Raw genomic sequence first — 24,870 nt, 5'->3', positions numbered from 1 at the left:
CGTGCATGTTATTGGCAGAGCGGGTTCAGTGGAGAAGGGGCACAGAAACCACATTACAGTGGTTTGAAGAATGAATAGACTATGACAGGAGGAAATAGTGAGGATGGGCAACTCTCCCAAGAAATTTGGGAAGAATTGAGAAAGTGGAATAGGATCTTTAATAAGAACAATGAGTTTAATATGTTTTTAGGCGTAGAAAGTTTTACGTCTTCTCTTTACTGAAAAATGGCTCTATTATGTTATGACTAGAAATATGTGTCACCATCTTATTATCTCTCTCCCTGTGCATTTTAAAACGTTTATCACCAGTTCTGTGTGTTTTTCCTGACCTTTTTACCTCTCATTCTTTTTCCCTTTGTATTATATTTCCTCTGTCCTTACCCCTTTCCTTCACTCTCTTTCCCTAACCACTCATGATGCAAGAATGAAGAATATGATCATCTTACTTTACTTATTTAATATAATCTTACATTTCTCCTTCATAAATTAAAACAAAGTATCAATAATATTTTGTTTCTCTTGTAGAGTCTAAAAAATTCATTTTCGTGTGATATTTTATTTAGTTAAAACTTTTTGAACTTGTAAGGAAATCTTCCAAATATCTATTTCTATTTTCAGAATGTCAAGTGTAAATATTTTTCATGGCCTTTTTCCCCCTAAAGTCGAGGCGAGATAGGAGATAAAAGGTAAGGCCAGGGCTTCCCTGGTGGCACAGTGGTTAAGAATCCGCCTGCCAATGCAGGAGACACAGGTTTGAGCCCTGGACCGGGAAGATCTCACATGCCACGGAACAACTAAGCCCATGAGCCACAACTACTGAGCCTGTGTGCCACAACTACTGAAGCCCGCACGCCTAGATCCCATGCTCCGCAACAAGAGAAGCCACCACAATGAGAAGCCTGCTCACTGCAACAAAGAGTAGCCCCTGCTCGCCACGACTAAAGAAAAGCCCATGCGCAGCAATGAAGACCCAATGCAGCCAGAAATAAATAAATAAATAAATTTATTAAAAAAAAAAAAGGTAAGGCCAGTTAGATTAGCCTTTGTGGGGCACAGCCTAAGCCAGAGCCGTGTCTTTAAATATCAGGAACAACTCCATCAGCATCACTAGTGAAAACCCAACTCAAGTATTCCAGTCTACTTTAAGCTTGTCTAGTTAGATCTCGCTATACTAAAGAGAACGGTGGATGAGCCAGGATTCTGGAGACAGGACTAGTGTGAGGCCTTTTCTATTTGAAAAACTGCCTTCTTAGACATACTCTCACGAGCAATGTAAATCTTAACTCTTGTAAATTACTTGAAAAATACAAATAAGTTAAAAGAACAGTTAAAAACAAATTTAATGGGCTACCCAGTGACTTGCTTTGAAAGAGCATACTATGGAAAGGGGGAAAATGTCACTTTACTTGGAGTAGCCTGCCAAACAGTATCTCAGCCCAGTGATCAAGGTTGATATCAACAGCGATAAGGCAGGTTAACATCATATACCTTTGATACGAAGCACTGAGAATGGCACTGCACCTCTGTGGTTCTCCTCCCGCATATCCATAACCCCAGCCTAAACATGAGAAAAACAGACAAACCGCAAACAAGGGACTTTCTGCAAAATATCTGCACAGAAATCTTCAAAATTATCAACATCACAAAAACAACAGGGAAATTCTGAGAAACTGTCAGGGTCCAGAGGGGATAGGGAGACGTGGTGAGTAAAAGAAATGTAGAATCCTGGAAGAGGGGAAAAAAAAAAAAAAAAAAGACATTAGGCAAGAAGCTAAGGAAATCTGAATACAATATGGAGTTTAGTTAATAATAATGAATCCATATTTTTTCATTAGTTGTGACAACAGTACTAGTGTGATGTCAACTGTTAACAGTCTGGGAAACTGGGTGAGAAAATGAGTAACATCCTTGTTAAGTCTAAAACTATTCAAGAAAAATTATTGAAAAAACCCTCCCAAATAATTTCTTAGAGATTAACGTTTTAAAAATTACATGTATATTGTACAGGACTTCTCATGATGAGTATGCATGCATACATGGAGATATATACAAATATAGATATATAATTTTTTTAATACACATCTTTTACAGGAGTAAGATCATATACAGAATGTGGACATTAAATGTCGACTGCTCTTTGGTGGCCTGGGTCAAGACCACAGACAAGGCCTCAGATTCCTGATTTGTCTGAGAGCAGCTTAGATCTTGCCACAGCCTACCCTCTCTGACTCTCCTAAACCATTTCCTTCAGCGGAGGGGTTGGGAGGAGCCAGAATGCTACTCTCAGCTCACTACCACTCCCACCCCATCCCCAACAAGAATCATCAGAGCTGAGGGCCTTGGACCTCAGGAACTGACGTCCTGCAGGCAGGGCCAGGCTCCAGAGCTTTAACCTCACATGAAGGCCAAGCAGCGAACCGTTGCCTGCAGAGCACCTTTTCCTTTTTGCGTCCTCGAGTGTGAGCAGAGAACACTCGGTTTCCCTCCTCTGGGGTCACGGCCCAGTGATTCTGGGGCATGATTGGGCTGCTTTGGGAATTTTCTTTCCAGGAAACCTTCAGGAATGACACTCCTCCAAACTTGACCCTTTCTGTTCCTGGGGGTGGCAGGGAAAGTTGAGGAAATGGTGTAAGAAAAGCCAGTGGGGAAGGGGTGCTCTCAGTGTCCTCCTGTTTGGCCAGAGTAGATTGGAAAGGGTTTGTGACTCATGACAGCTGGGAGATGAATCAATAATCAGGGTCGGGACCACCTGGACCTTAGTTTGCCTCTCCCTGCGACGTGGGCTGCTCCTAGCAGACACGGTGTAGGCCAATCCCTGTGGATATGAGTGATAAATAAGCATCTCCTGGGGTGGGTTTTTATGTGACTTTGTGGGAAGTTTTTGATAAAAAAGAGCAGAATGGCACTGGATGGTAGCTATGAGGGTCCTAAAAACAGGTGTCAACACATTTTCCCTTTTATGTGTAACTTGCCTTTATCCCATGTGGCAAATCGTTGGTCTCACTCTCTGTCTACCCCTCCTCTCTTACCATTTGGTAAATTTTTAAATGGACATAAAGCTTCTCAGCTAAAGATTATGGCTCATTGTTTTAGTTCACTTACTTAAAGCCATCTAAGCAAAATTTTAAGAAGAAGCTCCAAAATTGGCTCTAGAATAAGATTCTTAAATATAGCAGTCATATTAAAGTTTTGAAATAGTAGTGAAAGATTGTCCTTAAAATACAAAACCAAACCAAAACAAACAAAACCCCAAACAGGTTCTGATGGCTTTACATGTGAGTTCCACTAATCTTTCAAGAATAGTTCATCTATATCATTTGAAAATTTTTCTAAGAAATAGAAACAAAGCTAACCAGATGATTTTACCTCAAATTTAGATGATTATAGTAAAAGAGAGAAAATTATTGATCAGCTATTTATAATTATAAATACAAGGTATCAAATAAAATGTTAGCTGCAGAATTTAAAAATAAATGGCAAAATAATGCATGTAGATAACTTTCAAGACTATACCTGAAATGCCAGTATGGTAAGCATTAGAAGATCTATCAATCCATTCACATCACATCAATATCCTAAAGGAAATAAATCATATGATGATCTCAAAGGATGAAAATATTATTTTGTGAGGTTCAAAACCTGTCTATCAGCAAACCAAAAACTTCTTGGCAAACCAAAAGTATTTAAAAAGGAATTCCTTTAGGTAATAAGGATCCCTAAACCCTCCTAGCTGTAAATAAGTTTCTATAGCAAACTGTGGGCTTAATAGAGGAAATTTTAATTTGTTCCACTTAGGTTGGAAAACAAAAGAAGGACCCTAAGGAAAAACCACCAGGCTGCATTTCAGACTCAGATTCTTTTTTTTTTTTTTAATTTTATTTATTTATTTATTTTTGGCTGTGTTGGGTCTTCGTTTCTGTGCGAGGGCTTTCTCTAGTTGCGGCAAGCGGGGGCCACTCTTCATCGCGGTGCGCGGGCCTCTCACTATCGCGGCCTCTCTTGTTGCGGAGCACAAGCTCCAGACGCGCAGGCTCAGTAGTTGTGGCTCACGGGCCCAGTTGCTCCGCGGCATGTGGGATCTTCCCAGACCAGGTCTCGAACCCTTGTCTCTTGCTTTGGCAGGCAGATTCTCAACCACTGCGCCAACAGGGAAGCCCCAGACTCAGATTCTTAATCAATTAAGAAAACACAACTGATTTTTTCCAGCAACAATTTATTGGAAATTATACAGAACTGAGTACAGTGCCATGCACATTAGCAGCTTCACAGAAACCTCAAAACTCTGACATAGCATCTAATATCTCCATTCATCACACTTAAGTCATATTTTGGTCATGAAGTTGATGTGACATTGACATGAATGTGGGTTATAATAGTGCAGGGATGCCACCAGGTCTGGGGTCTCCTCGCTCAAATACCTGCTATTGAGTATTACAGTCTCTGTAAGAATTATTACAGTGTCTGTAAGAATAAGTGACTATCTCATGGTTTTTTTTTTGTTTCTTTTTTAAATTTTTATAGATTTATTTATTTATTTATTTTTGGCTGCGTTAGGTCTTTGTTGTTGCACGGGCTTTCTCTAGTTGCGGCGAGCGGGGGCTGCTCTTCATTACGGTGTGCGGGCTTCTCATTGTGGTGGCTTCTCTTATTGCGGAGCACAGGCTCTAAGTGCATGAGCTTCAGTAGTTGTGGCACACGGGCTCAGTAGTTGTGGCACATGGGCTTAGTTGCTCCGCGGCATGTGGGATCTTCCCGGACCAGGGCTCGAGCCCATGTCCCCTGCATTGGTAGGCGGATTCCTAACCACTGCACAACCAGGGAAGTCCCTATCTCATGTTTTTGAGTGTAGTTGCTGTCCATAAATTACAAGTTTCACAAGAGTCCTCTTGAAAATCAAGTAGAGCAGACTCTGGAATATCCTTGGATCAGTGTTCAATACACTGCAGGATGTGCAGGACACTCTTCCATCTTCAGGATTAATGTTGCAAGAACTTTGACTAAGGGTTAATTCTTTAGTCTAGAAGAGGGATTCACAGTCTGTCTACTAAATTTTTCTTCCCAGTCCGTCTCTTAACCTTTGTGAATATTTCTTTGCTGTATAATCTCTATATCTGTGCCAGATATTTTCTTAATAAATACAATATGACTCTCAGGGAAAGGATTCTGGGAAGATGGCTGGGTAGGAAGCACCAGGAATCTATCTCTCCACTTGGACAACAATTACATGGGGAAAATCTGATGTAACTATTTTAGAACTCTGGAGTCCATTGAAGGCTTGCAACTTCCAGGGGAAGGCTTGGATAGTAAATTGCAGTTAATTATGATCAGTTTCAGCTTTTAGACAGCAGTAGCTACCCATCCTTCACCTTTAGTCCTATGACAGACAGCTGTGCACATGTTCCTGGGGTAACTTGGACACAGCTTGTAAGGGCTAGTATGGGTGAAAGAACCATGTCCTCCAAATATCAGGAATCTGTGCTCTGACTGCTGATTGCGGCTTTTGACTACAGAAGTGCAGACAAAGAGGCAGGTAGCCATGGTTGTGCCTCCCTCACATTGCTGCAATCCTCTCACCCTCTGGCTGAAAATGACTTCCAGGAGACTTATAGGACCACACTTCTTTTGGGGGGAGCCAGACATCAAAGACTAGGACCTTCAAAAGCAATTACATATGCAGGGAAAATTTTTTAAAAAGATTAAAAAGTGACCAGGATGCCAAAGGAAAGGCATTGGACAGAAAAGATCTGAAAAGACTTTAAGTTTACACCCCAGGCAAATCTTTGGCACAAACACAGCCTAGGACAATCAAAAAACAAAAACAATAAAAAAAAATCTGGAAATCAGATTCATTCCCCTTTCTCTGGGAAAGTGGGAAAATATGATTTCCAGAACTATCACATTATTAGAATAAATGTCCAATTTTCAACAACAAAAAAAATCACAAGACATACAGAAAAACAAGAAAGTATGGCCCATTCAAAGGAAAAGAATAAGACAACATGAACTCTCCCTGGAAAGACATAATTGCAGATCTAGTAGACAAAAGCCTTAAAACAACTGTGTAAAAGATGCTCAAAGAACTGAAGGAAGATATGGAGAAAGTCAAGAAAATGGTGTATGAACAAAATGAAAATATCAATAAAGAGATAGAAAACAAAAAAAATGAAAGAAATTCTGGAACTGAAAAGTGTAAATCTGAAATGAAAATTCACTAGAAGAATACAAAGGTAGATTTGAGCAGACAGAAGAAAAACACAGCAAACTTGAAGATAGGACAATGGAACCAGCTGGGATGCTCCTCAGGGACTGAGACACCAGTCAGAGCCTTTTTTGTGATCTCAGACACCTTGCTAATGCCATTGCTGGTGGATGCTATTTTGGAATTCTCCCTCCAACATGGGAGATGTTAGCACCAGTGGGCATGCCCCACTGAGAGTCCCACCAATCCCTGTACCTTGGCCAAGCCTCACAGCCAGCCAAGTAGTAGCCCCACCCACCAGCACCCTGCAGCAGCCATGACGAGGTCCTACAGCCAGGTCTGTGGTCAGCTTCATGCACCAGTGCCCTGCAGCAATGACATCTGGGCACTGTATCTGGTCTAGGGGCCAGCCCTGTGCACCAACATGCCACAGCAGCAGCTATGGCTCCACCACAACAGGACGTTGCATGCAGCTCACACAAGGAAAACCCTTTGAGTACTTCGACCTGGTGGCCAGGCAGGATTGATTTCATGGTGTCTTTAGGGCTTTTTTATATATAAAATAGTATCATCTGAAAACAGACAGTTTTACCTCTTCCTTTTCAGTTTGAATGCCTTTTATTTATTTTTCTTGCTTAATTACTCTGGCTAGGACTATATTGAATAAAAGTGGTGAGAGTGGGGAGCCTTGCTTTGTTTCTTTTTTTTTTTTTACTTCTATTTTTCTTTTAATTAATTTTTATTGGAGTATAGTTGTTCCCTGTTTTGTTTCTGATCTTGCAGGAAAAGCTTTTAGCTTTTCACCATTGAGTATGATGTTATCTGTGGGCTTGTTCGCATATGGCCTTCTTTATGTTGAGGTACAATTCTTGTATACCTAATTTACTGAGAATTTTTATCATGAAGAGGTGTTGAAATTTGTCAAATGCTTTTAATGCATCTACTAACATTGGTCATATGATTTTTGTTCTTTATTCTATTAATGTGATGTATCACATTTATTGGTTTGCATATGTTGAAACATCATTGCATTCCAGAGATAAATCCCACTTGGTCATGATGTATGATCATTTTAACGTGCTATTGAATTCAGTCTGCTAGTATTTTGTCAAAGATTTTTGCATTTATGTTCATCAGATATATTGGCCTGTAATTTTCTTTTTTTATAGTGTCTTTGTATCCGGGTAATGCTGGCTTTGTAAAACAAGTTTAGAGGTGCTCTCAAATTTTTTGGAAGAGTTTGAGAAGTATTGGTGTCAATTCTTCTTTAAATGTTTGGTAGAATTCACTCGTGAAGCCATCTGGTCCTGGGCTTTTCTTTGGTAGATGACTTTTGATTACTTTTTCAATCTCTTTATCTGTTATTGATTTGCCCAGAAATTCTAATTCCTTATGATTCTGTCTTGGAAGGTTATATGTATCCGGGAATTTATGCATTACTTCTAGTTTATCCAGTTTGATAGCATAGTTGTTCAAGGTGGTTTTCAGTGCACCAACTTGAGAGCACATGTGGTGTGTTGGGGCATATGTCGGCCAGTTGGTGGGTACTGCAGATAAGGTGTCCTGTGGTGTTCATGCACGGGCCTTTTGGTGGAGTCTGCCAGCCAGTTAGTAGGATCTGCAGCCAGGTTTTGAGATCCGAGAGGTGGTTTTTTGAGGTCCCTCCCCTTTCCACATCTTCTAGCTCCCTCCAGACTATTCAGCCATGCTGATCCTCTCAGTGATATGAGTGGGATGAGACAGAAATGAGCACTCTGGCAACATGCTGCAAGGCTGGGGAAAATGGGCACTCACTCCTTTCTCACTTTCGCCCTTGGGAGAAATTGTGGGCTGTGGGAGTCTCTCTTGGCACTCAGATCTTCCTCCCCAGGAAAGGGATGATGCAAGTGAAGTTAAACTGTTCTTACCCTCTTTAATGTGTCTAATCTTGGATAGTTTTGCTTGAGTGGGGTGCTGGAATCTCCATACGGGACTCCCAAGTTTCCACAGAGATATTCCTATCCAGGGATGCTTGTCAAAATCAAAGTTTCTGTGGGGTATGAGGACTGGAATCTTCTGATCCACCATCTTGCTGATGTCATTGTCTATTTCTATTTATTTCTGTGTAACAAATAGCATAAACTTAGAAGCTGAAAAACTATACCCTTTTATTATCATATAGCTCTGTAGGTCAGATATTTATGCAAGGTCAACTGACTTCTCTGCTAGGAGTCTTACAAGGTTTAAATAAAGTGGTTTTTTGTTTTGTTTTGTTTTGTTTTATTGTTATTGTTTTGCCAGACTGAACATTACCTAGAGGCACTGAGAAGAATCGACATATCATTAAACTTTTTGTAAGGATCCAGTTACTTGTGAATGTAGAACAGAGGTCCGTTTTTCATGCTGTTTGTCAGCTCTTTGAGGGAGTCTCAGTTGCTCTCCACAAGGCCTCTTGATCTTCAAAGACAGCAACAATATCACTCCCAAGCTGAATCCTCCTCAAGCTTTGTATCACTCTGAATTTCCGTACTTTCACCAGGCATGGAAAACCTCTCCTTATAAAAGGCTCACGTCACTAACTACGTTAGAATCTCTCTGATGGACCAACTTCCACAGAGCTCTTCCTGTCCAGGGAGAGTTATCAAAACTGATTTTTCTGTGAGGGTAGGAGAGCTGCACTCTCCTATTCAACCATCTTTCTGACATCACTCTGCATTATTTTCTATCACTGTGTAAAGAATTACCATACACTTAGCGACTGGAGACTACACCCATTTATTGTCACATAGCCTGTACGTCAGATGTAAGTCCATACAAGTAATCTCCTGAATCTATGGCCCAAAGATTAGTAAACTTCATTATATTTGCAGAATCCTCTTTGTCACTGAATTTATCATAATCATGGGGGTAGAAATACGTGGCAAACATCATGGAACCATGATGGAATTCAGTCTATCACAGACTGTGAAAGATATCCTAGCCCACCTTAGCACTCACTACCCAGAACAGAACCACACTCAGCAATAGACACCTATCCATCACTCTCAGGACCTGAGGTCTTCCCAGCTGGAGGCAGGATCCTTGGCCCAACTTCCCTGTGGCTCTAGCCTTATTGCACCCAAGTGGGCAAAGAAACAAAGCTTTGGCAGAGCAGTTCAACTAGCAGTGTCCCGTGGTGAGATGAGAACACTCTGACACTGACCCCCTGCTGTGAGGAGTGTGGCACTGGGGAATAAGGCTGTGTGTCAAGTCCATTTATCAAGCTGCCTTTAGGAGGGTTCCCAGTGCACGTCTTTCCTTTCTGCTTGTGGAGCGGTTAGGAGTGCGAAGAATGATGCCAAAACAGATAGTGAAGGGAGGAATGCTCTGGAGTACACTTGCTGCTTGGCCCTGATACATCAGGAAGAAATTTTATACTGATGTCATCAGAGAAACTGACACAAAGACTCAACGTCTTGATCTCCCCAGTGCTTTCTGCTCTAGAACCATGTCCCTCCCCACTACATACATCATTCTTCCATGCCCCAAACCCACACACGCTGGAAATATCCTGGGTGCTGAGCATTGACAGGTGAAAGAACATGGGTTTAAAATGCCTGGAGTCTCTGTAATGACCTATATGGGAAAAGAATCTAAAAAACAGTGGATATATGTATATGTAAAACTGATTCACTTTGCTGTACACCTGAAACTAACACAACATTGTAAATTAACTATACACCAATAAAAAAAAATTTTTTTTTTAATGGAGAAAGATACAAATCATATATTTCTGATCTTTTTTTTTTCATGTAATGTCTGAAACATTTATATTAACATATTTCCATACAAATTTCCAAAGATTTTTAGAAATTTCATGTAATGTCTGAAACATTTATATTAACATATTTCCATACAAATAACCCAATGAAAGTTTAGTATTAGTTGTTTTGTTTGTTTTTTATACTGCAGGTTCTTATTAGGCATCAGTTTTATACACATCAGTGTATACTTGTCAATCCCAATCGCCCAATTCAGCACACCACCATCCCCACCTCACCGCAGTTTTCCCCCCTTGGTGTCCATATGTCCATTCTCTACATCTGTGTCTCAACTTCTGCCCTGCAAACTGGCTCATCTGTACCATTTTTCTAGGTTCCGCATACATGCATTAATATACGATATTTGTTTTTCTCTTTCTGACTTACTTCACTCTGTATGACAGTCTCTAGATCCATCCACGTCTCAACAAATGACTCAATTTCGTTCCTTTTTATGGCTGAGTAATATTCCATTGTATATATGTACCACATCTTCTTTATCCATTCGTCTGTTGATGGGCATTTAGGTTGCTTCCATGACCTGGCTATTGTAAATAGTGCTGCAATGAACATTCGGGTGCATGTGTCTTTTTGAATTACGGTTTTCTCTGGGTATATGCCCAGTAGTGGGATTGCTGGGTCATATGGTAATTCTATTTTTAGTTTTTGAAGGAACCTCCATATTGTTCTCCATAGTGGCTGTATCAATTTACATTCCCACCAACAGTGCAAGAGGGTTCCCTTTTCTCCACAACCTCTCCAGCATTTGTTGTTTGTAGATTTTCTGATGATGCCCATTCTAACAGGAGTGAGGTGATACCTCATTGTAGTTTTGATTTGCATTTCTCTAATAATTAGTGATGTTGAGCATCTTTTCATGTGCTTCGTGGCCGTCTGTATGTCTTCTTTGGAGAAATGTCTATTTAGGTCTTCTGCCCATTTTTGGATTGGGGTGTTTGTTTCTTTGATATTGAGCTGAATGAGCTGTTTATATATTTTGGAGATTAATCCTTTGTCCGTTGATTCATTTGCAAATATTTTCTCCCATTCTGAGGGTTGTCTTTTCGTCTTGTTTATGGTTTCCTTTGCTGTGCAAAAGCTTTGAAGTTTCATTAGGTCCCACTTGTTTATTTTTATTTCCATTACTCTAGGAGGTGGATCAAAAAAGATCTTGCTGTGATTTATGTCAAAGAGTGTTCTTCCTATGTTTTCCTCTAAGAGTTTTATAGTGTCCAGTCTTATATTTAGGTCTCTAATCCATTTTGAGTTTATTTTTGTGTATGGTGTTAGGGAGTATTCTAATTTCATTCTTTTACATGTAGCTGTCCAGTTTTCCCAGCACCACTTATTGAAGAGACTGTCTTTTCTCCATTGTATATCTTTGCCTCCTTTGTCATAGATTAGTTGACCATAGGTGCGTGGGTTAATCTCTGGGCTTTCTATCTTGTTCCATTGATCTATGTTTCTGTTTTTGTGCCGGTACCATATTGTCTTGATTACTGTAGCTTTGTAGTATAGTCTGAAGTCAGGGAGTCTGATTCCTCCAGCTCCATTTTTTTGGCTCAAGACTGCTTTGGCTATTCGGGGTCTTTTGTGTCTCCATACAAATTTTAAGATGATTTGTTCTAGCTCCGTAAAAAATGCCATTGGTAATTTGATAGGGATTGCATTGAATCTGTAGATTGCTTTGGGTAGTATAGTCATTTTCACAATGTTGATTCTTCCAATCCAAGAACATGGTATATCTCTCCATCTGTTGGTATCATCTTTAATTTCTTTCATCACTGTCTTATAGTTTTCTGCATACAGGTCTTTTGTGTCCCTAGGTAGGTTTATTCCTAGGTATTTTATTCTTTTTGTTGCAATGGTAAATGGGAGTGTTTCCATGATTTCTCTTTCAGATTTTTCATCATTAGTGTATAGGAATGCAAGAGATTTCTGTGCATTAATTTTGTATCCTGCAACTTTACCATATTCATTAATTAGCTCTAGCAGTTTTCTGGTGGCAGTTTCAGGATTCTCTATGTATAGTATCACGTCATCTGCAAACAGTGACAGTTTTACTCCTTCTTTTCCAATTTGTATTCCTTTTATTTCTTTTTCTTCTCTGATTGCCGTGGCTAGGACTTCCAGAACTATGTTGAATAATAGTGGTGAGAGTGGACATCCTTGTCTCGTTCCTGATCTTAGAGGAAATGCTTTCAGGTTTTCACAATTGAGAATGATGTTTGCTGTGGGTTTGTCATATATGGACTTTATTATGTTGAGGTAGGTTCCCTCTATGCCCACTTTCCAGAGAGTTTTTATCAGAAATGGGTGTTGAATTTTGTCAAAAGCTTTTTCTGAATCTATTGAGATGATCATATGGTTTTTATTCTTCAATTTGTTAATATGGTGTATCCCATTGATTGATTTGCATATATTGAAGAATCCTTGCATCCCTGGCATAAATCCCACTTGATCATGGTGTATGATCCTTTTAATGTGTTGTTGGATTCTGTTTGCTAGTATTATGTTGAGGATTTTTGCATCTATATTCATCAGTGATATTGGTCTGTAATTTTCTTTTTTTGTAGTGTCTTTGTCTGGTTTTGGTATCAGGGTGATGGTGGCCTCATAGAATGAGTTTGGGAGTGTTCCTTCCTCTGCAATTTTTTGGAAGAGTTTGAGAAGGATGGGCGTTAGCTCTTCTCTAAATGTTTGATAGAATTCACCTGTGAAGCCATCTGGTCCTGGACTTTTGTTTGTTGGAAGATTTTTAATCACAGTTTCAATTTCATTACTTGTGATTGGTCTGTTCATATTTTCTGTTTCTTCCTGGTTCAGTCTTGGAAGGTTATACCTTTCTAAGAATTTGTCCATTTCTTCCAGGTTGTCCATTTTATTGGCATAAAGTTGCTTGTAGTAGTCTCTTAGGATGCTTTGTATTTCTGCGGTGTCTGTTGTAACTTCTCCTTTTTCATTTCTGATTTTATTGATTTGAGTCCTCTCCCTCTTTTTCTTGATGAGTCTGGCTAATGGCTTATCAATTTTGTTTATCTTCTCAAAGAACCAACTTTTAGTTTTATTGATCTTTGCTATTGTTTTCTTTGTTTCTATTTCATTTATTTCTGCTCTGATCTTTATGATTTCTTTCCTTCTGCTAACTTTGGGTTTTGTTTGTTCTTCTTTCTCTAGTTACTTTAGGTGTAAGGTTAGATTGTTTACTTGAGATTTTTCTGGTTTCTTTAGGTAGGCTTGTATAGCTATAAACTTCCCTCTTAGAACCGCTTTTGCTGCATCCCATAGGTTTTGGGTCGTCGTGTTTTCATTGTCATTTGTCTCTAGGTATTTTTTTATTTCCTCTTTGATTTCTTCAGTGATCTCTTGGTTATTTAGTAACGTATTGTTTAGCCTCCATGTGTTTGTCCTTTTTACGTTTTTTTCCCTGTAATTCATTTCTAATCTCATAGCATTGTGGTCAGAAAAGATGCTTGATATGATTTCAATTTTCTTAAATTTACTGAGGCTTGATTTGTGACCCAAGATGTGATCTATCCTGGAGAATGTTCCATGCGCACTTGAGAAGAACGTGTAATCTGCTGTTTTTGGATGGAATGTCCTATATATATCAATTAAATCTATCTGGTCTATTGTGTCATTTAAAGCTTCTGTTTCCTTATTTATTTTCATTTTGGATGATCTGTCCATTGGTGTAAGTGAGGTGTTAAAGTCCTCCACTATTATTGTGTTACTGTCGATTTCCTCTTTTATAGCTGTTAGCAGTTGCCTTATGTATTGAGGTGCTCCTATGTTGGGTGCATGTATATTTATAATTGTTATATCTTCTTCTTGGATTGATCCCTGGATCATTATGTAGTGTCCTTCCTTGTCTCTTGTAACATTCTTTATTTTAAAGTCTATTTTATCTGATATGAGTATAGCTACTCCAGCTTTCTTTTGATTTCCATTTGCATGGAATATCTTTTTCCATCCCCTCACTTTCAGTCTGTATGTGTCCCTAGGTCTAAAGTGGGTCTCTTGTAGACAGCATATATATGGGTCTTGTTTTTGTACCCATTCAGCCAGTCTATGTCTTTTGGTTGGGGCATTTAATCCATTCACGTTTAAGGTAATTATCGATATGTATGTTCCTATGACCATTTTCTTAATTGTTTTGGGTTTGTTTTTGTAGATCCTTTTCTTCTCTTGTGTTTCCCACTTTGAGAAGTTCCTGTAGCTATTGTTGTAGAGCTGGTTTGGTGGTGCTGAATTCTCTTAGCTTTTGCTTGTCTGTAAAGCTTTTGAATTCTCCATCAAATCTAAATGAGATCCTTGCCGGGTAGAGTAATCTTGGTTGTAGGTTCTTCCCTTTCATCACTTTAAGTATATCCTGCCACTCCCTTCTGGCTTGCAGAGTTTCTGCTGAGAAATCAGCTGTTAACCTTATGGGAGTTCCCTTGTATGTTATTTGTCGTTTTTCCCTTGCTGCTTTCAATAATTTTTCTTTGTCTTTAATTTTTGCCACTTTGATTACTATGTGTCTCGGCGTGTTTCTCCTTGGGTTTATTCTGTATGGGACTCTCTGCGCTTCCTGGACTTGGGTGGCTATTTCCTTTCCCATGTTAGGGAAGTTTTCGACTATAATCTCTTCAAATATTTTCTCGGGTCCTTTCTCTCTCTCTTCTCCTTCTGGGACCCCTATAATGCGAATGTTGTTGCGTTTAATGTTTTCCCAGAGGTCTCTTAGCCTGTCTTCATTTCTTTTCATTCTTTTTTCTTTAGTCTGTTCCGCAGCAGTGAATTCCACCATTCTGTCTTCCAGATCACTTATCCGTTCTTCTGCCTCAGTTATTCTGCTATTGATTCCTTCTAGTGTAGTTTTCATTTCAGTTATTGTATTGGTCATCTCTGTTTGTTTGTTCTTTAATTCTTCTAGGTCTTTGTTAATCATTTCTTGCATCTTCTCAATCTTTGCCTCCATTCTTATTCCAAGGTCCTGGATCATCTTCATTATCATTATTCTGAATTCTTTTTCTGGAAGGTTGCCTATCTCCACTTCATTTAGTTGTTTTTCTGGGGGTTTTTCTTGTTCCTTCATCTGGTACATAGCCCTCTGCCTTTTCATCTTCCCTATCTTTCTCTAACTGTGGTTTTTGGTCCACAGGCTGCAGGATTATAGTTTTTCTTGCTTCTGTTGTCTGCCCTCTGGTGGTTGAGGCTATCTAAGAGGCTTGATCAAAAATTTTTTTAAATGATCTTGGGACAATAAAAATTTCATACAAAATAAAATAAAATAAAATGCCTGGAGTGCATTAGTGGCGGTCAGTGTTGATGGTGGAGATTAAAGTGATGCTGGTAGTGGTGGATTATGCTAGCGAGGTGTTTAGAGCAAGCCAGACAGGAGAGGTTCAGGGGCTGGTCCAGGTGGTTTATACATGTGGGTTTTATTATCAATGTTCCAGAAAAGCAGCTCTTCGAACGGAGTGTACTTTCTGCATAATTGATGAAAAATATACAAAATCCACAAGAGAACATATTGTAAGAAGATGCATGTTCCCAGTGGTAATTTGGGAAATGATGAAGGACCAGTGATGAGGGCAGCCTGTTCATCCACCCATAAAGCAGCATTCCTTTTCTTGTGTCTGCTACAGTTGGTCATTGGTCTGGACAAGGTTAGCAGGTTTCCAAGGTAGAATATATGAATGAGAGGAGACATGGTGGGAGATAGCAGTTCAGGAAATGAGGCAAAATAGCCACACTGCTTGTGTGATGTTGGCGGAAGGGAGACAAATGACCATATGGAAGGATGTTTGCCAATGTGTGTGTGTCTTGGGGGTGAAATTAGGACTGATGATTGGACCAATCATACAGGCAGAGAATAGAGGTCACTAAATATAAACTTGTGAAAATACTTAGTCCCAATTTTTTAATTAAACTTTTCTTAACTGGATTCTCTAGTTAGTAGTTGAAAAGAAAATGAATGTAAAGAATTGAACCTATAGCCTAATGACTTAAGTGCTATTATATTCCCTACTTCCTTAATGGGGAAATTGAGGGCTGTAGATTAATGACTTGCCAGAGTCTCATAGCCAGTAGATGTTGCAACGAGTCTTCAAACCCAGATTCATCTGATTTCTGAGTCTGTGCTCTGGCCAGGGCACTTGCAGGTTGGATTTCTGCCTAGACACATTACTGAAAGATCTGATAGGGATTGGCGTGGGCCTGGAAGCTTGTGGTGGTTCCAGACGCCCCCTGTCTGGCTGCTGCCCAGGAGAAGGTTCCTGTGCTGGGAGAGATTGTGCCTGATGACCTCTAAGTAGACTGACCATATAATTTATTCCCTAGACTGAAGCACTGAGGAGTGAAAGGGGTAATTTAGTAAGTAAGCTTGGAATAAAGTCATGAATTAGAACTAACTGTTAGATCCCTCCCAACTTTGGAAGTCTCATGGGCTCAGGATAAATTTAATATATGACTTTTATCAAGCTCTCAATTCCTGATCAACCTCTGAAGCTTTCTCTCCTGAAAAACCAGAAAATTTCCACAATACATCATTCAGGGATATGATGTATCATCCAGCATAACACCACCATTTAAAATGACCACTGTCTTCCAGTGTAACCTGATGTAGACACATTATGGAACGCTGTTTAAGAAACTTTATAGGGAGTTAACACATGATTCAACAGTCTCACTCCTGGGCATATATCTGGAAAAGATTAAAACTCTAATTCGAAAAGATACATGCACCCCAATGTTCATAGCGGCACAATTCACAATAGCCAAGCTATGGAAGCAACCTAAATGTCCATTGACAGAAGAATGGATAAACAAGATGTGATGTATATATGTATAATGGAATATTACTCAGTCATAAAAAAAGAATGAATTAATGCCATTTGCAGCAACATGGACCTAAAGATGATCATACTAAGTGAAGTAAGTCAGACAGTGAAAGACAAATATGATATCACTTATATATGCAATCTAAAAAATAATACAAATGAACTTATTTACAAAACAGAAACAGACTCACAGACACAGAAAACAAACTTATGGTTACCAAAAAGGAAGGGGGGAAGGGATAAATTAGGAGTATGGGATTAACAGATACCAGTATATATAAAATAGGTGAACAACAAGGATTTACTGTATAGCACAGGGAACTATATTCAGTATCTTGTAATAACCCACAATGGAAAAGAATGTGGAAAACAATGTATATATATATTTATATTTTACAGACACTTCACACATATATATATGAATCACTTTGCTGTACACCTGAAACTAATATAATATTGTAAATCAACTGTAGTTCAATTAAAAAATTTTTTTAAATAAAACAAAAAAGAAACTTTATGGAGAAGAGTGGATGAATGAAGTCCTGCCAGGAATGTGGCACAGCATAATCTTCTTTGAGGTGATCATGGCCTTTTCTGGTATAGATTTTACTTATGATGTTTCTAAATGATTTATGTGTGGTTTGGATACACAAATGGAGCTATTTTAGTCATGTAGCATCTCCATTTTATTTTAGTATAATTAGATAGCAGTCAGATATTTTCTAGTGGGGCCACATCCCCTAAACCTTTATTTGTTTATTGTAAGTACTCTGAACAGAACAGGTACATCATGCCAGAAGAATTCCATAGTCAAGCATCCAGCACTATCCTTCCCTTAGGAAACATCATCGGGATGTTAGAGGAGCATAAATTTCCATGAGAAGATTTGACCAGATCATTATTTTATGCTTTCACTCTCTTTTCCCAGGTTCCCCAGTGATAACGTGGCCCTTTACAATATCACATTATGCATTGCGTACTATGCACTATTATTATCAATACATCCTTCAAGTTTGCACAGAACAGAGTATCTTCAGTACAACAATGCTATGAAAGAAGAATTCTGTTCCTTGGCAGCTCCAATAATTTGTGTATATCCCGTTTCCTCCATTCTCTACTCCTTCCTCACCCTCTGTTCTTGCATAGTGATGACGGGGGGATGTGGGACTTGGGGAACCGTGTGCATCTCTGGAATTCCACCATCATATTAGAGTGACCTGCTCAGCATATAGAGGACCCTGGGTCCCTCAGCACAGTTCCTCAGTGTGGGGACTGGGTAACAATGACATCACTCATCCATGCACCCCGCACTCTTGCAGAATCTACTCTGAATCATTTTTGTCTTCTGAAGGTGGTGAAGGGGAGTTCTCACGCATCATAGCCCTCCTCTCACAGTGTAGGAGACAGCTGGACTCTCAGTCTGTGGGTGCGTGGGGTTTCTTGGCCCTCTTCCTCCCGTAGTTGCTTTCTGGGCTGGCAGACCCTCATGCATTCATTTACTTGTCCTATTATTCTTGTTTAGTCAGAAATATTACTGAGCGCCCGCTCTGTACCATGCATTGTGCGGAGTGCTTCTGGTTAATGGTGAACGTGACTGTCAAGGTCTCTGCCATGAAAGGGTTGTCTAGCTGGAGAAGGGAAGAGGGGAAAGGGAGACCGCCACTGTGACCTGGAATGTTTTCTCTAGCGCCCAACCTGCACATTGGGATCTTGCTCCCTGATTTTTCTCCTTCCTTTGGCTGGATCTCCAAGCATGAACACTCTAGTTGGGGGCTTGGCTATTTTTATTAAACATGGTGAGTGAGGTGAAGACACTTGAGAGAATATAAATGGTGAATTGTAATTAAAATATGACAAAAATATTTGCACCATATTTGCCTTGTGTGTCCCTTCCTAGTATGTCCCACTCCATGCTGATGACGAAATATCTGCAAAAATTCTGAGTCTTCCAGCCCAGTCCTGGAGCAGTATTTGCCTCTATCTATATACATCCAACTTGGTAAAAATGGATCTGCATTTTTAGGGGCTAGAAAAATAAAAGAGTTGAATATGGTAGAAATTGTTTTATACTTTGTAAAATTACCTAGGCATCCATCTAGCTCTAAGGCTTCGATTACTTTGTTGTTTGGATAGTATTTGCTGTGTATTTGTTTACTATGTATTCATGATAGGCTGAAGATATATCTTAAATGATGTATTTGCATTTGTAGCAGTGGCTGTAGATCCTGATTTTTGAAAATGCTGAATAATTTTTGTTTTTACAAAAATTATTGCCAACTACTCTCGCAATTGCCAACACCAATTTGGTCCTGACAGGTGACAAAAACTCTCTACTTTCACCAAACGTGAGTCAGGCTCCTCTGAGTACTCTTTTTGTCTAGTTCCTGACCTTGGCCCTGTCCTTGGCACAGATAGTCCAGTTTTAGCAAGAATCTTGCTGGGTCAGTTTAGTAAAAACTCTCCATCTTGATAACTGATCAAATTCCTCATTCCCTGCCTCTGTATCTTATCACTCTGCCCTGCCCTCAGCAAAAATCCTGTTGAGTCAGCCTAGCAAGATTTCCCATAGATTTGATGTTTCTTCTTAGTTAATTTTGCATCACTGACCCTCACCCCCACCCCCACTCCTTGGCTATAAATCTTCACTTGTCCTTCTTGTATTCAGAGTTGAGTCCAATCTCTCTTCTCTACTACAAAACCCATTATAGTGGTCCCCTGGAATAAAGTCTACCTTACTGTTTTTAACAAATGTCATGAGTGTTTTCTATTTAGTAGAGGGCCATGGTCCTAAATATGAGTACAAACATTGGGAGGGGGAAAGGAAAGCAAAAGGCACAGGCTGTAACTACAATGAGTGCATCCTGAGCCCTGAGACAGGTGTCAGCCCAGGCTGGGTACTGGCTTCGGCTCTGGAACTGGAGGGCAGGTGGTCATGGGGACTTTGGACCCAGAGGAAATGGCTATCTTAGCAAACCCTGGCACACATGACAAGCTCTTGTTCTTGGGCCTGGGGCAGTGGGATGTCCAGAGAGTAAAGAGTCAGGGACTGCTGAGGGGCCCAGAGATCTGGTCAGGCGTCGTGTCCCCCACTGATCAGGAGGCAGCCTCAAGGGATCAGGAGGGGCACCTGGGACATTTGTCCTCGGAAGTGTCCAAGGGGGCTGGTTCTGTGGGAACGTTTCCTGGGTCTGCGTGGCTGTGAAACACCCACTGGCAGGTGTGTAAAAGGAAGCTTCTGCCCACAGCCCAGGAGCAGCTCAGACCAGATTCTTCGGCCTTCCCTCATTGCACACAAGAGCAGTCTGTCCCCACCCTTCCTGGGCACTCTGCGCCCCTGCCGCAGCCACCTCTGCATCTCCCCGCCATCCCAGGCTGAGATGGACAAGTTCCTGCTCCTGCTGCTGGGAGTCTTGCCTTTCGTGCTCTTCCAAGGAGTGGGTGAGTGCCTGTGGTAGCTGGGCAGGGGGTGACGACGCGGAGGTAGGCTGGGCAGCAGCACCTGGATGGTGATCTGACCCGCTTGGGAGGGGACAAGTCAAGGATGAGGTTCCGGGGTGATCTGACCAGCAAGGATTTGAGGTCTCTTTCTGCTGTCCCCATCCCAACTGCTACCAGGGAAAGAGCTCAGGTTCCTTTCCAAGGTCTCAGAGTGGGGTCAGTCCCTCCCTGGGGCCAGACTGGGGCTGGGGTTTCTTCTCAATGGGAGGTTTTGTGGCTTGCTGGAATGACCCTAAGAGGCAGAGGCAATGGTTGCTCAAGACTTTCTATAAGGACACAGCCAAGGGGCAATGATCTACCAGGAACAGGTCCCTGAAAGGCTTATCTTGAACCAATATTCCCATTGTAAGTGACGATATTTCCATTGTCACTTAGATATGTTTGGCCATCAGATGTCTTTTGTGGGGAGGTACGGTAAGAAATTTTGTAAGACTGCATCCCCACCTTGGAGCCAGCACAGTCCTCATGTCCCATGATACTCTGGCCTCAGGTGCCTGTATGTAGATGTTCTCATTTTGTTCTGCATAATGGCATCATAGCGAGGGGGACAGCTTTCAGTTTATTTTTAATGGAATCAAAATCCTGTGTAAAAAACCCATATCCTTACAGAATCAACAGTCATAATATGATGCAAACATTTCCAAGCTTTAAGCATATATTGGAGGAAGTATTTAGGATCATGTTTTTCCCTTGACCCCCTGGACCCTATCAGTGTTCTAGCCCACCTTAATATCAGCCATTCAGCTCTGGAATCAGCCTTCATGTCTGTTTTCTACAGCTTCAGATACATTATGTATGATCTGCCAAAATTTTAAGAGAGGTCAATGTTTGAGGGGCAAAGGCAACTGCACCATGGAACAAGGCCCTGGATGTAGAACCAGAGATTTCTTCATTTTCTCAGAGAAAGGTAATGCTATTAAGCCAGGTTCTTCTGGCTTGCGCTAGCACCTGACTCCTGACACTGGGTAGGGGCTGCAGTCTGAGGGAGCCCTCGCTGGGAGGTGGATGTGTCCCTGGTCTGGAGGCCAGGCTTGGGGTGGCTGGGGAAGGTTCCAGGTACTGTTCTCTGGCACTGAGTGTCAGTGTCCTTCTCTTCCAGATGGATGGCGCTTCAACCACACTGAATTGGACTGTTATGATTATTGTTCATCTTCAAATTTCTATTTTGGGGACCTGAAGATTTCAACCTTTTGCTGTAAAGGTCGAGATTTCTGTAATAAATATTATGGAAAGGGAAAAGAATGATAGGGTCACTAACAGCTGATTCCTTGTCAGTGATGCCCCCTCACCCTTCTCTTCCTGGCATCTCTGGTCCCATATCCCTCCACACGTGTTCCTGCAGAGTAGGCAGTGTCCTCCTGTCTACTCCAAGTTTCCCTCCTCACTTCTCTCCTGGCAACCGGCTCCTTCCCACCAACATACACCAAATGCTCTCAGCTCACCCTTGGTTCATCTCTCTGCTTCGTTCACATCTGCAAATCATCATCCCACCCTGATCCCTCACAGTCACCCTATTCCTCTGGCTGCCTGGCTACCTGGATTCTGATCCCACCAACTCAGCAGTGACTGCAATGTGCCCAGAAAGGTGAGGGGTACCATCTCATACATCAGGAGTTTGCGGGGTCAGTGGAAAACTCAGGAAAATGTGTCCAACTGGCAGATGGACAGAGAGGCCTTAAAGTCCAAGAAGGTACCAAGGCCTAAGGCAGAAAAAGTGGGCTCATCAGATTTAGAAAGTGGAATCGGACCTTTATAAGAGTGACCTTAATGCTTTTAATCAAAGAAACATTTTTTTCTTCTTGGTGTTTCTTTCTTGGTGTTTACATTTGTTTAATGGAAAAATCCTCTCACTATAACTGTAGCAATGTATATTTATACATCTTCTCCTCTTCTATATATAACATTTTCTGCTCTTTTTATCCATCTCCTTTTTTTTTCTTTCAGTTTCTTTCCATCTTTTGTCCTTAGCATGTTCTTTCCCTTTTCCTTTGCTGTTTGCTATGGGAAAATGGAGATTATTATTTGTATTTTTATTACTTATTTTTGATTATTTCCCATTCACAATTTAAAACAAATTAAATGAAACCTTTTATATGTCTCTTGAAAAAACTAACAAGAATAAATTAAATCATTTTAGGACTTTTATTTAGTTAAAACATTTCAAAGTTATAAGAAGAATCTTCTAAAAATCTAACTTTCTTTCAGAATATCAAATTTAAATATTTTAAAATAAATTTCCCCTTTAAATTTGAGCCGAGTTAGGAGATGGGAATGGAAGACAAGTTGGGTTAGCCACTGAGGAGCATGGCCTAAGCCAGAGCCTTGTTATTAAAGGCAAAAATGTCAGCAACAACCCCATCAAGATCAATGGCAATAAAACCCAACTCAAGTACTCCAGCCTATATTAAGCTGGGTGTACTTATATCTGGTTCCACCAAAAAGAACTATGTATGGGTCATGGTAATGTAACAGGACCAATGAGAGGGCTTTTAATTATTTTAAAAGTACCTTTTATCACTTAACACCTCATAGGCTGGCTAATACCCAAAAAACAGAAAACAAAACTGTTGGTAAGGATGTAGAGAAACAGGAATGCTTGTGCACTGTTAGAGGAAATGTAAAATGGTGCAGCCACTATGGAAAATGGCATGATGATTGCTCAAAACATTAAAAGCAGAATTCCTATATTACTGTCATTCGTGTATCATTGCTATAACCAGCAATTCCAGTTCTGGGTATGTATCCAAAAGAGTTAAAAGCGGGGTCTCGAAGAGATATTTGCACACTCATGTTCACAGTAGCGTTATTTATAATAGCCAAAGGGTGGAAGCTACCCAAGTGTTCACCAAGCAATACTGTAACTGGATAAACAAAATGTGGTATATATATGAAGGAATATCAATATATATATATTTATTTAGGCTGTGCCAGGTCTTAGCTGCAGCACGTGGGATCTTTTAGTTGCGGCATGCAGGCTTCTTAGTTGCAACATGCATGCAGGATCTAGTTTTGGGAGCACAGAGTCTTACCCAATGGACCACCAGGGAAGTCCCTTCTTACATTTTTAAATAGAACTCCAGGCCTACCTTGCCCCAGTAAGCTAGGCAATTAGTGTGCTGTCCATAAAACTTGTTAAATTTGAGAATACCCTCTGGGTCACCTGTAGCTGGAACAGCCTAGAGCAATGTCCTAGGGCAGGCAGTGGAAAGGAATGGGTGGTGGAAGAGGAATTTGGAATGTTGCAGTACGTGGAAAGTTTCAGACTTGTTTCTCTCCCTTCCTTTCCTGTCCCTATTATGCACTTGGCTGAGTGCATAATAAAGTGGCTGGTAGGCTGATCTTAGCAGACAATGCCCCAGTCGCAGGGAGCTCAAGTGTTACCTAATCTCTAACAGAATCTGTTTCAAGAATCAGTGGAGGCAAAACAGAAAAGCTACCGGAGCTGGGTCTCCTTCTGCTTTACATAGAAATTGGTAAATACTTGGGAGGTGGTTTGAGGATGTTTACCTGTTGACTTAGACTTAACCTTGAAAAATACTTAAGCAGGGCAGTCTTTTCCCCATTCCTCTGGGTCCTGCAAGCTCCAACTGATCCTCCGAGGAATAAGGTCCAGTTTCACATAAGAAGCTTCTTCCATCTTCTTACTCTCCTTGAGACCTTCTTGAATCCTTGGCCTCTGCTGGGGACCCGATCTGATATGTAAGCTTTCCACACCCCCTACACTCTGGTTTATATGTGGGGTGAAGATGCAGGGACTCGTGGTCAGCCCGAGAACTATCCACCCTGATCACATCCCTGGGGTTTCAGCCCAGGCTCTGATACCCATGGAAATGACCTGACTCTCCATCTTATATGTAATGCTTGTAGCTGGCAAGAGAATGCAGGTTGAAAATGCAAGTAGTATGGCTCTGTGGAGAATAGTCAGTCTCCCTTTCTGATTGTTTGTTGTTCCTCTGTCTAATGTAAGAGAGAATTAGATCATCTCCATAGTTATTCCTGTTCTGTCTATCATTCTAAGATATATTGGTGCCTAGAACCAAGCTCCAAGGGCAGAACATCTTCAGGGCTCCCAGGTGACTTCTGCTCTATTTGGGAAGTGACAGTGAAGCTTCCCTTCTTCCCTAAGCAGCATCTTTCTTCCTGCAGCTTTAGCTCTCCAGTCTAAGGAATGTGAATTCTACAAAGATGGGAATTGTTGGAGTGAGATGACATGCAAAACTGCTAATGGTATCTGTGTGTCTGTTAAAACCTTTTCTTGGCCAATTCATGGTAAATGTGTTCGGTGATCAGGGGGATTCTGGTGTAGAGCTGTGGAGAATTCCCCTTTTCCTTCAGGGCTGAACACCTTTCTTTAAGACATGATATCTGGATACAGGGAGTCCACTGAGGTCAGGGGTTAAGGATCTGAGCCTTAGGATAGGGTCATCCTTTTGGGGACCCTAAAATTACGTCAAGGGGAGCAGGGACCAAGTGGACCTGGGGCTATTCTCATCATTGTACCCATCCCTTCATGGGTCTCCCCAGCCACCATGATTTTCTGGGTCCAAAAGCTCTTAGACCTTTGGGT

At 40.8% G+C, this 24,870-nt stretch overlaps 1 long non-coding RNA gene across 3 annotated transcripts in view; it reads right to left on the bottom strand.

The window, feature by feature from the left end:
• Positions 1 to 24,870, bottom strand: part of LOC132369564 (uncharacterized) — a 139,057-nt gene that overhangs the window by 16,842 nt on the left and 97,345 nt on the right. For 2 of the 3 annotated variants that reach the window (XR_009504447.1, XR_009504448.1), the window contains exons 5-6: positions 3,514 to 3,575; positions 1,655 to 1,725 (exon numbers count right to left, since the gene is read on the bottom strand). The exons of the other annotated variant lie outside the window; for it this stretch is intronic. This is a non-coding gene — a long non-coding RNA (uncharacterized LOC132369564). Of the gene's footprint in view, positions 1 to 1,654; positions 1,726 to 3,513; positions 3,576 to 24,870 lie in introns of those variants that run through there. 3 annotated transcript variants of the gene reach the window in all.

The sequence above is a fragment of the Balaenoptera ricei genome, chromosome 8 (genome assembly GCF_028023285.1).
Source record: "Balaenoptera ricei isolate mBalRic1 chromosome 8, mBalRic1.hap2, whole genome shotgun sequence".
Classification (NCBI taxonomy): Eukaryota; Metazoa; Chordata; class Mammalia; order Artiodactyla; family Balaenopteridae; genus Balaenoptera; species Balaenoptera ricei.
Note: the sequence above shows the minus strand (reverse complement) of the source record. Positions and strands in the feature narration are given on the sequence as shown.